This window comes from Hyaena hyaena, unplaced genomic scaffold (genome assembly GCF_003009895.1).
Source record: "Hyaena hyaena isolate Hyena2069 unplaced genomic scaffold, ASM300989v1 scaffold_538, whole genome shotgun sequence".
Classification (NCBI taxonomy): Eukaryota; Metazoa; Chordata; class Mammalia; order Carnivora; family Hyaenidae; genus Hyaena; species Hyaena hyaena.
The window spans coordinates 210673-224559 of NW_024081172.1; the positions used below are offsets into that span (position 1 = coordinate 210673).

General features: G+C 36.1%; 1 pseudogene; it reads left to right on the top strand.

Annotated features, from left to right (window-relative positions):
• Positions 1-916: 916 nt before the first annotated feature.
• On the top strand, positions 917-11885 carry LOC120247671 (annotated as a pseudogene).
• The last annotated feature ends 2002 nt before the right edge of the window (positions 11886-13887 follow it).

Consider the following 13887-nt stretch of genomic DNA (forward strand, 5'->3'; position numbering starts at 1 on the left):
CTTTCAAAATTTCAAATCTGTTCACATCTGCCCACCTCCTTTAAACTCTCTCAGTAGATCATCATGATCTTTAAAAGGAAATTCAAGTGCTTCAGCAGAGCATACAGCCCTTCAACATCCAGTCTCTGCTGATTTTCCAGTCTAACCTTCTACCCCTCCATTCCCCAAAGGCACAAAATTACTACTGATGCCCTGAAGAGAAACTAGTAATTTGTGTCTTAGAATGCTGGCAAATGCAGTTTCCAAGAGTCAATAGAGGCCTCCTGGCTAACCTTTCCTGCCCTTCTAAATGCTGCTCATGCTCTCTTCTTTCCACATCTCTGACAGCTCCCAAAGTTTGTTAGGCCCCTCCTGGGTAGTGATCACAGCCTGCCCTTACCTGTTCCTTAGCTGGTTCACAGAGCACCCTTGTTGCTGGTCATGCTGCTCAATCTTACTTACTAGACTCTGGGATTCCTGAGTCATTCAGCAGCTCCATAACCTAGATCCAAACAGTATCCAAGAGAAGCCTGCCAAGGAAAACTCTGCTAGGAACTCCAGCTAAGTTCTAACATAAAAAGCAGGCCTGTTGATGGTACAATTACAAATCTGTATGTGCAAATATAAAACTTTAGTTCTGAGAACAACTTTCAAAGTCTACTCAAATCCTTTTAACTTATATACAAGAATCAGAGAACTTAGGTAAGTGACTTATTCAAGTTCATATAGCTGTTCATACAATCTAGGCTCACCCTAGAACACCTGTTTAGAAAAAGTAAGTGATCTGAACCTATGTCTCAAAGTAGAACACAATCACCCTCCAAGCTCACATAACTAATGTCTTCACTTATAATCTGTCATGTCACAGAAGAGGTCTTGGACAGTGTGGAGAAATACTTAGAAAATAAGACTTTACAGCTAATGGAAAAATCCTACGATGGTGGAAAATGGAGATTGTGAAGTAGACAGAAGTATCAAAGCTGAAAACAGGTAGGCTAAAATCCCTAGAGAGATTAAAATTTAAAGCACTGCTATAGGAGTTGGTGCATTTTCTGAAAGTGGATTACAAATCTGCCTGCAAACTACTTGGCAGCCAACACAGAGAGGCAGGTCGAATCTATTCTTGAATCATAGTCTAAGATAAAAACAAGCCAGTGGCTCAGGAGAAATCTGAAAGGAATATCTCCCATGGGTCTTTGTGAAGGAAAAAATGTGAAATAGAGTAAATGATGTCTTTAAAATAATTCTGAGTTTCACAATATTATTTGTATAATATTATTCGATAAAGGCCCAAAGCCTTAAGAAAGTGCAGTTCAGGAAAATTGAAAGGAAAATTGGGTGAAGGGCTAAATAAGATAGAATGTATCTATTTCTCCACACAAAACAGGCTGTGCACTCCATAAGGGCAAACAGCCCCTGTCTTGTCCATCACTGTGCTCCTAAATGCACCATCTCCCATAGTAGAGAGTCTCAATAGTTCAAAATGCTCAACCAAAAAACCAAATAAATTAATCTCCACCTCAGTCAATCAAATGAGGAAAGTAAAATGTGAGAAGTACAGCTTTTCAAGGAAGGACCACATTATTGACTACGATCCCAGCAGACATCAGTTCCAGGCCTTACATTGGTATGCAAAGAATTTGAACAACAGTTTCAGAAGAAACATTTCAAGTTTGCACTTAATATTAAATTGGAAGAGACAGCAAATAATGAGAAACAAAGGAGGCAGATAAAAGGGTTTTAGATATTTCAAGTACCTACCCAGCTAATAAATGCAAATGAAGTTCAGTGCAGATAAGCACAGAATTATGAGTCTGGAAGCAAAGAAGAAAAAGGAGGACTATCTGCTTAATGGAAATGAGCTGCACGGTGCTGACCAGGAATGAGATCTGGGGAATTATTGCAGAAGAAATCCCTCAAGCTTTCAACTCACTTCGCTACAATGGAAAAGAAACATGATGATGAGCTGTATTAAACCACAATACACAACTATCAAGTCACGCTCCATATTGGGTGAAAATGAAACCACAGCAAGGAAAGAATAGGATTTTTTCTTTAATTTAAACTCTCATTCCATTCAGGGCAAACCATCCTCAATGATTTTTTTTTACATCTCAACCTTAAATAATTGTCTTCTCTCAATTTATTTGGAATTTGGTTTCTTATGATTTGCTTGTATTCTCTGCCATTTTCTATATCATTCCACAATTATTCAAGGATCGGCAGAACATAGCCATCATACCTGATAACAGGAGCCATCAATCTAAAAACTAGAAGACACTTGGGTTACAAAGGTTGAGTATTTCTTCTGACAAAGACTTACATTTTCTTTATTGGTCAAAAAAAGAAACATAGGTTCATAGCTTTTAAAGCAAGAAGACATTCTAAGTACCAAGTAGCTAATACTAATACCATGTTACAGCTGAGTTTCTCAGACTCAGAAGTGCAGTGATGTCACCTGACCACATTGCAGTTTACTCTAGAACTATTTGAGTCAAATTCAATACACAGTTGAAGGAGATAGGCATGGTAGAAGGAATACTTAAAGTCTCCCCTGGCCAAAAAGAGATCTCCCTTTTCTGGCTTTGGTTCCTGAAATCCTATATTCATTCACTCAACAAATTAGTTCTTGAGTCCTTGCTAAGGATTAGGTACTCTTCTAAGTATTGATGATATAATAGTAAACAAAAGGAATAATACCTTTACCTTCATTGAGCTTAAGTTCTAGTAAGGGGAGAAAAACAATAAACAAATATACAAAAGAATGAGGCAGACCCTCTCAAGTAATGGGAAGTACCAGAAAAATAATGGAGAAAAACCAGAGGAGGGTGCAGGATGACTTAAGGAAAATGATCAAGAAAGACTATTCTGATAAGGTGACATTTAAAGACTTAAAGAATGAGGAGTCCATAGGGAAATACAATTATGACCTGGACAAGTTAAAACATTAAAAGAATAATCATTTACTAAAATCTCATTCTAAATTAATTTCTCAGATTTTTAATCTAATCACTTTGTAGACTTTGGAAAAGAAAAGAACAGAGAATAGATTATATTTCATATGAAGGAAGGATACAATGGTTAGGAACACAGGATTCAGATTAATGAGCAGACCCTCAATCTTGATCAAGAATAAAACAAGAGAAATGCTTCCTGGGAAGCACTGTAAACTGAAGGGATAGAAGGATTTGAAACACAATTATCAGAGTATGGTCCACTAGATTTAGTCCCATTTTCCCCAATAATAACCTTACTATAAACATGGCATTTTCTTCATCTAATCAGTGACTTCCACATAGATAACTTATATAAACTAACAGTGGTTCAGTTCTCTTTTGAAATAGGAAAAGCTGTAAGATGCTGTGGGGGGAGCCTCTAAAAGATCCTCAATGGCCTCTGCCTGCTGGTATTCATGCCCTGTGTAGTCTTTCCTCCTGCGTGGGGGTTCGACCTTGACATTCACTTCTATAAACAAAATTCAGGAAAAGTGATGAGATGTCCCTTCTGAGATTAAGTTGCAGAGACCATGGCTTCTCCCTTATGCACTTATTCACTGAGACAAGTCAGATTCCGTGCTGTGGGCTGCCATGGATAGGCCCATACGGCAAGAAACTGAGGAAGGACTAAATCCTGCCAACAACCACATAAGTGAGTTTGGAAACTCCCAGATAAGCCTTCACATGAGACTGCATCCCCAGCCAGCACTTTAATTGCAGCCTTGTGAGAGAAACTGAGGCAGAGGCTTCTACCTAAGCCATGTCTGGATTCCTGACCCATAAAAATTTTGAAATAATAGATGTTTGTTGTTTTAGGTTGCTAAGTTTTTAGAGTCGTGTATTACAAAGCAATAGATAACTAACATATACACCAAGAAAGCACTTTCAGTTTGTGTCCTTCCTCTCTTTGACATCTTGTACTTTCACCCAACACTGCTTATGTAGTAAAATTCTGTCTCCCCAGCCTTCTTGAGCAAAACAGAAGCTGAACGTTGGGACTAGAATGAGGCTAACTACAAAGGTAGCAAGTTAAAGGACAACAATAACAGATAGCCATTAAATTCCTTTTCATTCTGAATATAATCTCATAACATCACATGGGATATTAACAAACTCTTGCAAAGTGTTTGTTGTCTATAAATTTAATTGTTTGCTCAATCAGTCAGAAATTGATGATTTTCTTTCCTGTGGTTAGTCTGGGGCATCCTTAAGCTCAAGTAACCAAGGAATACCTCACCCTCTCCATCAGAAGAAGAGAAGCACATTTCCAACCCCCTGTCAATTGTACATATTACAGCCATTCTCTACTTTAGCCACTCTTTCCTGGTAGCCCCCTGAGGTTCCCAGTTTGACTTCGGCCATGCACAGAAGAAAATGTGGCAAACTTCCCACTAACACCAACAAAGAAAATTAAATCAATTAAGATCATTAAGAGTTTGTAAATCAAATTGAATTACTTTGGGATTAAATACCATCATTTCTCTAATGTATTTACCATACCATACCATAATTTCTCATTTATTTAGCTGAACCAAAGAGAAGCTCTTATTATGTCTAAATTAATAATACACTCCTTGCTTATCTTTGAAAAGTTAAGGAATTTCTCCAGAACAGTGTACAAGGTTGCTCCAATCATCCCAAAATAAATATAATACTAATCAAAACAGACAGCCCCTATAGATCACTGCCACTGGCTATTAGCTCTAAGGTACTACACAGTAGGTCTTCTTGAGCACAGTAACTATGGTGATATTAGACTTTTCAAATTCAAGGAGGCAATTCTGGACTATAGAGAACTTCCAAAAATAAAGACAAAAATTCATTTTAAAAACCTTGGAAAGTATCACTCCCTTGCCTCGTGGCCTCACCATGAGGGGAACCAGTCCAACAGAGACAATCCAAAGGAGGAAAGCCTAGGAGAATTCCCCTACTTCCACCTCTTTGTTTTAATCTTTCCACAGCATTGGCCTACATAAAAATCAATACATACATCAACTTTTCATCATCAAAAGTCTTTCAAATAAGCTATTCCGGAAATAGCCATAGATTCAAGGCCAAACTCTCTGCTGTGGCACCACTGAGTGCCAAGTAGGAACACCTAAAATAGAATTTGGCCCTAACAACACTCATCCTCTCCAATATCATTTAAAATTTGCTTTATGGGGCAGGGGGAGGACGCCTGGGTGGCTCAGTCGGTTAAGTATCCGACTTCAGCTCAGGTCATGATCTCACGGTTCGTGGGTTCGAGCCCCACGTCGGGCTCTGTGCAGACAGCCAGCTCAGAGCGTGGATCCTGTTTCGGATTCTGTATCTCCCTCTCTCTCTGACCCTCCCTGCTCACGTTGTCTCTCTCTCTCTCTCAGAAATAAATAAAACATTAAAAATTTTTAAATAAAATTTTGCTTTATGAGAAGCAATAGAAAAACATGCTTTTCTTGTAAACCATTCTTGATGTAGCTCATCTACAAAGAAATCTAATTTCAATTTTAAGGTTTCCAGGGGTGCCTGGGTGGCTCAGTAGGTTAAGTGTCCGACTTCAGCTCAGGTCATGATCTCACAGTTCGTGGGTTCGAGCCCCACATCGAGCTCTGTGCTGACAGCCAGCTCAGAGCCTGGAGCTTGTTTCAGATTCTGTTATCTCCCTCTCTCTCTGAAACCTCTCCCGCTCACGCTTTCTCTCAAAAATAAATAAAACATTAAAAACATTTCAATTTTAAGGTTTCCATTGCCAGATCCAATAAAAGTGCAAGTCTATACTTTTTTAATGTATATTTTCCCCAGTCTTATTGAGAAATAATTGACATATTATCAGTGTATAAGTTTAAGGCATGTAGCATGTTAGCTTGATTTACATACATTGTGAAATGAATACCACAACAGGTTCAGCTACCATCCCTCTTCTCATTTAGAAACAATAAAAATAAAAGAAGAAGATAAAAGGAACAAATTCTCCTTGTGATGAGAACTCATAAGATTTACTCTTAAGAACTTTCCTATATATCACACAGCAGCAGTGCTAACTATAGTCATCCTGTTGTACATTGCATCCCTAGTACTTATTTATCTTATAAGTGGAAGTTTATACCTTTTGGCTATCTTCCTCCAGTTCCTCCTCCCCCCGTCTCCTGCCAGCCTCTGTTTCTGATAACCACAAGTCTGACCTCTTTTCTATGAGTTTGGTTGTGTTTGTTTGTTTGTTTGTTTTAGATTCCACATATAAGTGGGCTCATACAGTACTTGATTTTCTCTGACTTATTTCAGCTAGCATAATTGTGTGTGTGTGTGTGTGTGTGTGTGTGTGTGTGTGTGTGTGTACCACAGCTTCTTCGTCCAGTCATCCACCTATGGACACTTAGGTTGTTTCCATGTCTTTGTCCATTGTAGATAATGCTGCTATGAACACGGGGGTGCAGATATCTTTTCAAATTAGTGTTTTTGTTTCCTTTGGATATACTCCCAGAAGTAAAATTTCTAGATCACTGGTAGTCTTATTTTTACTTTTTTGAGGATGCTCCTTATTACATTCCATAGTGGCTGTGCCCAATTTACAACCCCACCAACAGTGCACAAGGGGTTCCCTTTTCTTTACATCCACAGCAACATTTGTTATCTTTCATCTTTTTAAATGATAACCATTCTAAAAGGCATGGAGTGATATCTCATTATGGTTTTAATTTCCATTTCCCTAATGACTAGAGATGTTGAATATCTTTCTGTATATGTATTGGACTTTTATATATCTTTTTTGGATAAATGTCTATTCAGGTCCTTTGCCTATTTTTTAATTGGAATATTTGGAGGTTTTCCTACTGAGTTGTATGAGTTCTCTATATATTTTGGATATTAACCCTTATCAGATATATGATTTGCATATATTTTTCCCATTCTGTAGACTGTGTTTACTAATGGCTTATTTTGCTGTGCAAAAGCTTTTTAATTTATTATAGCTCCATTTGTTTATTTATTATTTTGTTTGTGCTTCAGGCATCACATCCTAAAAAATCATTACCAAGACCCATGTCACGGAGTCTTATTCCTATGTTTTCTTCTAGTTCATGGTTTGAACTCTTACATTTAAGTCTTTAATCCATTTTGGGTTAATTTTTGTGAGTGGAGTAAGACATGGGTCTAATTTTACTCTTTTACATGCAAATACCCAATTTATCCAATTATACCAGCACTATTTATAGAAAAGATTATCTTTTCTCTATTGAGTATTCTTGGCACCCTTGTCAAATATTAGCTGACTGTATATACTTGGGTTTATTTCTGGGTTCTCAACTCTGCTCTACTGGTCTATTGGTCTATTTTTATGCCAGTACCATACTGTTTTGATCATCATAGCTTTATGGTATAGCTTAAATCAGGACATGTGATGCCTCCTGTTTTGTTCTTTCTCAGGATTTCTTTGGCTATTCATGGTCTTTTGTAGTTCTATGTAAATTTTAGGATTTTTTTTTCTATTTCTGTAAAAAATGACATTGAAACCTCAATAAAGGCTGAATTGAATTTATAAATGGTCTTTGGTAATACTGGCATTTTATCAATGTTATTTATTCTATGCCATGAACACAGGATATCTTCCCATTTGTTTCTTCTTTGATTTTTTTTTATCAGTGTCTTAAAGTTTTCAGAGTAAAGACCTTAACCTCCTTAGTTAAATTCATTCCTAAGTATTGTATCATTTTTGATGCCTTTGTAAGGGATTGATTTATCATTTTCAGAAACTTCACTGTTACTGTATTAAAATGCCACTGATTTTTGTATGCTAATTTTGTATCTTGCAACTTTACTGTATCCACTGATTAAATCTAAGAGTTTTTTGGTTGAGTTTTTAGGATTTTCTATAAATAAAATCATGGGATTTGCAAATAGGGCCAATTTTACTTCTATATTTTCAATTATGAACCTTTTAGTTCTTTTTCCTGACTGCTTTAGCTGAGACATCTAGCACTATGTTGAAAAGGAGTGATGAGAGTGACCATCCATGTCTTATCCCAGATCTTAGAAAAAAGCTTCAAACTCTCACCATTCAATATGATGTTAGCCATGGACTTGCCATATACAGCCTTTATTATGTTGAGATATGTTTCTTCTATGCCTATTAAGAATTTTTATCATGAATGGATGCTGAATTATGTCAATTTTTTTTCTGAATATATTGAGATAATCACATGATTCTTTTCTTTCATTCTATTAATATGATATATCACATTAGTTGATCTACATATGTTAAACTATCCTTGCTTCCCAGGCATAAATCCCACTTGATCATACTATATGATTCTTTAAAGGTGCTGTGGCATTAGTCTATATTTTATTTTGATGCAAATGTTGGCATCTATATACATCAGGGATATATAATTTTTTTTCTAGTAGTGTCCTTTTTCTGGTTTTGGTATCAGGATAATGTTGCCCTCATAAAAAGAGTTTGGGAGTGCTTCAATGTTTTGGAATAGTGGTGTTAATTTTTCTTTGAATTTTTGGTAAAATTCACCAATGAAGCCACCTGGTTCTGAGCTTTTTCTTCATCAGGAGATTTTTTTTTATTATTACTTATTTAATCTCCTTAGTGGTAACAGGTTTATTTGGATTTTTTATTTTCTTCCTGAATTAGTCTTGTTAAGTTGTTTATTTCTAAGAATTTCCCCATTTCTTCTAGATTGTAACATCAGGTTCTTCTATCAGTTTTAATGTTTCATTTTCCATTTATAATTTTATTGATTTGATCTTCTGTTTTTTCCTTGTTTAGCTAACGTTTTGTTGATTTTGTTTATCAACTCAAAAACCCAACTCAGTTTCCTTAATCTTTTCTATTGCTTTTCTGTTCTCTATTTCATTTATTTCTGCTCTAATTTTTATTATTTCCTTTCTTCTGCTGACTTTGGACTCAGTTTATTCTTCATTTTCTACTTCTTTAAGATATGGAGTTAGGTTGTTTATTTGAAATCTGTCTTGCTTCTTAATGTAGGCATTTGCTGCTATAAACTTCCCTCTTAGAACCGCTTTTGCTGCACCGAAGTATTTCCTTTTTTGTTTCTCTTAAGAAACTTTTAACTTTCGGGGGCGCCTGGGTGGCTTAGTTGGTTAAGCGTCCGACTTTCGCTTAGGTCATGATCTCACGGTTCGTGGGTTCGAGCCCCGCATCGGGCTCTGTGCTGACAGCCAGCTCAGAGCCTGGATCCTGTTTTGGGTTCTGTGTGTGTCTCTCTCTCTCTGACCCTCCCCTGCTCACACTGTCTCTCTCTCTCTCAGAAATAAATAAAACATTAAAAAAAATTTTAAGTGCTCGTGTTAGCATATTCCTTACTATTTGAAGTTTATTTTTTTTAAAGGTTGCCCTCTCTCTCGTCCGATCAGCTTTATTCCACCAGGACCTTGTTTATTCTTGGTCTTTTTGGCTGCTGCACTTTTTTAGCATTGGGATTTTNGTTTCAGTCTGTGACTCCCTCTCTCTCTCTGACCCTCCCCTGCTCATGCTGTCTCTCTCTCTCTCCTAGAAATAAATAAAACATTAAAAAAAAAATTAAAAAAAAAAGAAACTTTTAACTTCCCCTTTAATTTCTTCTTTGATCCGTTGGTTATTTTCATGTGTTCATGAATTTTCCAGTTTTCTTCTTGTTACCGATTTCTAGTTCCATGACATTGGGCTCAGAAAAGACACTTAATATGAATCCAATCTTCTTGAATTTGCTAAGACTTGTAACCCAACATGTACTCTTTCCTAGAAAATGTTCCATTCGCATGTGAGAAAAATAGTATATTCTGTTGTTGTTGGATAGAATGTTCTATATATGTCTGTAAGGTCTATTTGATCTATAGCATTGTTCAAATCCACCATTTCTTTATTGATTCTCTGTCTGGATGATCTACCAATTATTGAGAGTGGCGTATTAAAGCTCCTAGCTATTACTATATTACTTTTTATTTCTCCCTTCAGATCTGCTACTTTTTGCTCTATGTATTTAGGTGCTTTCATGTTGGGTGCACAAATTGTTACAACTTCTTAATGTATTGATCCCTTTATCATTATATAATGACCTTCTTTGTCTCTTTGCCATTTTTAGTTTAAACTCTATTTTGTTGTCTTCTCAAATCAAAGTTGCTGATTGTCCTATAACACAACAAGGTTGGAGTGGAATGAAAACTGGAATGAAAGGTCTCCAAGAGGCATATTTTAGACAAATTTATAATCATGGACTTCTTAAAAGTAAAATAAGTGAACTTACAACAGAAATTAATAAACTTCAAAAAGAAACAGAAATGCACAATCAAGAGAATTCAGTATATTTGTCATATGAAAAGAGAGCTGAGACTTTAACTGTTGAAATCAAAGAGTTTCAAGGACAACTAGCAGACTACAATATATTGGTAGAAAAACAATACCAATACTGAAATGGAAGAAGTAATGAATGATTACAACACGCTTAAAGCTCAAAATGATTGAGAAACACAATGTATGGATATCATATTTACAGAAAGCAAGAGAAGGAAAAACATACTAGAAGTGTAGAAGAAGTTGAACTGGAAAAGCAAGCAGCATATGGCATTATCAAAAAGCCTGTCTCCTGAAAAACAAGTCAAGTACATAGAAATGAAAACCACAAATGAGAAATTGTTACAGGAATTAGATATACTTCAGCAACAACTAGATTCACTGAACATGAAAAAAGAGAGCTTGGAAGCTAAAATAGCACAGTCTCAGGTTAAACAGGAGGCTGTATTGCTGCACAAAGCACTTTATGAGTTGGAGTCCCATCGAGAACAAATGGCTGCTAAAGACAAAAGCATGGGATCTCCAATGGAAGAGAGAGAGAGATTACTTAAGCAGGTTAAAGAAGATAATCAGGAAACAGCCAGCATGAAGTGACAGTTAACAGATATAAAAGAAAAAATGAAGCAATGTAATGAAGAAATTAGACAACTGGATATGGATTTAGAAGACCAAGGTGAAATGAATCAGAAGAACAAGGAATTGAAAAAGCAAGAGGAAAATATGGACACCTTTATTGAGACTTTTGAAGAACTAAGAATAACTGGAGCAGAAGGCAAAGATAGAAGCCAACATTGTTATACTTTTGGAGCACTATAGTAGAAATATAAATTGTATGACATAGATATCCTGTATCACCAATCAAGAGCTGAAGATGATGCAGGATGATCTCAATTTTAAATCTACTAAAATTAAGAAATCACAAAGTACAGCTAGAAATTTGACTTCAGAGAGCCAATGTCTACAACTGGATCTACATAAAATTGAACTTCTGGAAAGTAAGATGACTGAGGAAAAGCATTCTCTGAGAAGCAAAATTAAGCAAATGATAGCTGATCTGGAAACATATAATGAATTGCCAGTTTTAAAATCATCAGGTGAAGAAAAGAAAAAGAAATTGCATCAGGAGAGAAGAGTATTAACAACCCGTAGAAATGTCTTTAAGAAAAGAACAGAGAATGGGCACCTGGGTGGCTCAGTCGGTTAACCCTCCGACTTCGGCTCAGGTCATGATCTCACAGTTCATGAGTTTGAGCCCCACATCGGGCTCTGTGCTGTCAGAGTCTGCTTCAGATTCTGTGTCTTTCTCTCTCTCTCTCTCTGCCCCTCCCCTTCTCATGCTGTCTCTATCAAAAATAAATAAAACCTAAAAAACAAAAAAGAAAATAAAACAGAAGCTAAATATAGAGTATGAGATGCTAAAAACACAACTGCAAGGAAATGAGACACATTCTCAGCTTACAAATTGGGAGAGGAAGTGGCAATACCATGAGCAAAATAATTTTGTGATGAAAGAATTCATAGCAGCCAAGAGTCAAGAGAGTGATTACCAGTCAATTATGAAGAATATGACCAAGCAGATTGCAGAGTACAATAAAAGCGTCATGGACACCTTACATATCATGAGTGAAAATTGAGTCTCAACCAGTGCAAGTCTCTGTAGTAGTGTCCTCTACTGCTAAACTCTGGACAAGCTGACTGAAAAGAAATAGCTTACCCTGAAGAGTTTTACCTAAAAATTTTGAGTGCTATAATTTTTGTGACCTCCTTGAAGAGAGACATTTTAAATAAAAAAAGAGTTCAGTACAATAAACTATTTGTAAAAAAAAAACAAAAAAAAAACCAAAAAAACAAGAGTTCAGTAAAAAGTCTGCATATTAAGTAAATAAGTAAGTAAATAAATAAATAAATAAAACTGATAGCAACTTAACTTCAATAGCATTCATAAACCCTACATTTTAATTTCTCCTCCTTTCACACTTTAGGTTATTGCTGTTAAAACTTATATGCTTTTTACAGTAACTAATAACATATTACTGTATAGTTATTTTTAATACATTTTTAACTCTAAAATTAGCATTGTAAATGAATTATGCACCACTATTACCATACTGCAGAATCTAATTATGACTATATATTTACCATTACCAATGAGACTTACACTACTTTTTTATATTTTTATGATGTTAACTAGCATTCTTTTAACTTCAACTCAAGGAACTCCCTTTGGCACCTCTTGTAAGGTAGGTCTGGTGGTAACAAACTCACCCAACTTTTGTTTGTGTGAGACACAAATGACAAGCTCATTACTAACATCATACTCAATGGTAAGAGTTTGTGTCCTGCTCAAACAAAAACTGTCCTTCATTTCTGAAGGACAACTTTAATGGTATAGAATTCTTGACTGACAGTTTTTTTCTTTCAATATTTTGAATATATCATCTCATTTACTTCTGGCCTGAAAGGTTTCTTTTGAGAAATCTGTCGATAATCTTATGGGGGCTCCCTTCTATGTAACTTCTTTTCTCTTGCTGCTCTTAAATTCTTTGCCTTTGCCTTTTGACAATTTAATTATAATATGTCTCCGTGTAGCCCTATTTGGATTCACCTTATTTAGGATCTTTTGGACCTCATGGATCTGGATGTCCATTTCTCTCCGCAGATTTAGAACATTTTCAGTCACTTTGCTTTAAACATATTTTGGTCCCTTTCTCTTTCTCTTCTCCTTTTGGATTTCCCATAATGTGAATACCATTTCTTTTCATTGTGTTCCATAATTCCCATAATTCCATTCACTCTTTTTCATTCATTTTTCTTCTTTGCTCCTCTGACTGGGTAATTTCAAATGTTCTATCCTCCCAGTCACTGATTCTTTCTTCTACATGGTCTAGTCTACTTTTTAAACTCCACTGAACTCTTCAGTTACTGTGTTTTTCAAGAATAAGATTTCTTAGGTTTTTATGGTTACCATTTCCTTGTCAAATTTATCATTTTGTTCATGACTTGTTTTCCTAATTTCATTTAATTGCCTGTCTGTGTTTTCTTGTAGTTCACTAAACTTCCTTATGAAGATTATTCTGAATTCTTTATCTGATATAGATCTCCATTTCTTTAGAGTCAGTTATTGGAGCTTTATTAGTTCCCTTGGTAGTATCTTTACCTGATTTTTTATGATTCTTGATTCCTTATCTTGAGTGATTTAGCAATAAGGCTCTTCTTCCAAACTTTACAGGTTTGCTTTAGCAGTGGCAACTCTTCACCAATACATTTGGGTTTCTAGGTTACGTCTTTGGGCAGGTAGAGCCTACTACCATGATCTATTTTGGGTCAAGCCAACTGTTCAAGCTCTGAGGACAAGGATGGGGATGTGATAATGGCTGGTAAAAGTTAGACAGGGCTGCTGGCTTGATTCCCTACCCAAGTGAGGCTGTAGAATGGACTCCATAGTTGCCTGGATTCTCTGGTAGCCTCAAGAGATAGTTGGGTATTAGTTAATTCAGTAATAGATGGTACTATGAATTAGCTTCCCTGTCCTGGTAGGACAGCAGGATGGGACTCAGGGCCAATGCAGTTTATTGTTTGTGTACTTGAAACAGGCCAGTGTACACTGAATTTCCTGCTCCAGTGAAGTCATCAGTT